This window comes from Sesamum indicum, unplaced genomic scaffold (assembly GCF_000512975.1).
Source record: "Sesamum indicum cultivar Zhongzhi No. 13 unplaced genomic scaffold, S_indicum_v1.0 scaffold00286, whole genome shotgun sequence".
Classification (NCBI taxonomy): Eukaryota; Viridiplantae; Streptophyta; class Magnoliopsida; order Lamiales; family Pedaliaceae; genus Sesamum; species Sesamum indicum.
The window spans coordinates 19,827-21,239 of NW_011628180.1; positions in this window are offsets into that span (position 1 = coordinate 19,827).

The following is a 1,413-nucleotide window of genomic DNA, read 5'->3' on the forward strand; positions in this document are numbered from 1 at the left end:
CACTGTATTCGTCGGCCAGAAAACCATCAGATTGGTCAGAAAGGTGCCAGCAGCAGACCCACTATCTTTACCCATCGTTTCCGTCAAGATCCGTTCACCTATCTTGTCAGAAATGCTGCTGCACTACGACTGATTATCAACCTTTGTTCCTGTTCTGTTTTCCATCGAATCTGTAACCGACAACGACGACGACAGTAAGTTTCGCCATACCTGACGCCTAGGCTTAGGAAGGACTGGTGCCGTTATAGAAAAACATCGCGTAACTGCCTCCTTCCCAAATCTTGATTCCCATTTGGATTTCAACTCACTAAGTGCTGCCATTGATTCAATATCTCCATCGTCGATTACAGAATGCGCAAGGCAAATGAACTCTATCATGTTGAGCATGCCCCTTTGATGTCTGCCATTGTTACTTTGTGAAGGTGCACCGCCAAACCCTAATTTTGGCCGGCGCACCGTATTCTCCATATTCGTGGCCAAGATTGCTTTTATGGGTAATGATCCGTCTTCTCTATTATTAGAAACCCTAACATCATCGTCTTCCATGGCTGAAACAACCAGAGTCGTTTCATCTTCCCCAAGCGTCGGTTCATATTCTACGGCGCGCGAAACGCTAATCCTAAGGATGAAGAACCAATATGTAAATCCACTTCTTTTCCGGCCAGAATTCCTCTCTTACCTTCCCAAGTCCATGCGAGTGTGAATGGTTATGAATCTCGCCGGTTTCCGCCTCCAAATCACCGTTCGTCTCTTCATCTTCCTCGGCGGAAAAATACGATTTGCCTCCAAACTTTTCCATGGCAGCCGTCCTGTTTTGCCCATCAACGTCAGCCCCAACTCCGCCGTCAGTTTCATCGTCGCCGGCGTCCTCTCCATCGCCGGCCGGAGAGAGAGAAGATAGGGTTTGAGGATTGCGAGTGTGTGATTTTTTTGGTGTGCTAGTGTGTGAGAGAGAAGAGAGAGAAAATTGAGAGTCCATTTTTTTTGTTTGGGACTATGCTTTGGTTTTGGCTTGTTGTGAACCCCCCTATGTCTAATAAATACATAGTAATTAACCACATAATAATAAGCAACATTAACTTAAAAAAAATGAGAAATTACACTTTCTTCCAAATAGTTCTAAAATTACACACACCATTCAAACTTTCACACTTAATCCATTAGGAATTGTCCGAAAATATTGATAAAATTTTAATTTTACACTTATAAAAATAAAAATATAGAGTTAAATCAATTTTGACCCCTGTGATATAATAAAATATAAAAAATCCCCTAAAAGGGAAACAAGCTTGCTTTAATAAAATCGTGCAAAACAACTAAATTTTGAACGTTCTCAGAATTCAACGAAACTTGACCCAAACGTAGATCTAGACCCAAGCATTTGTGTTATACATTTGCTAAGCGTAATAATAA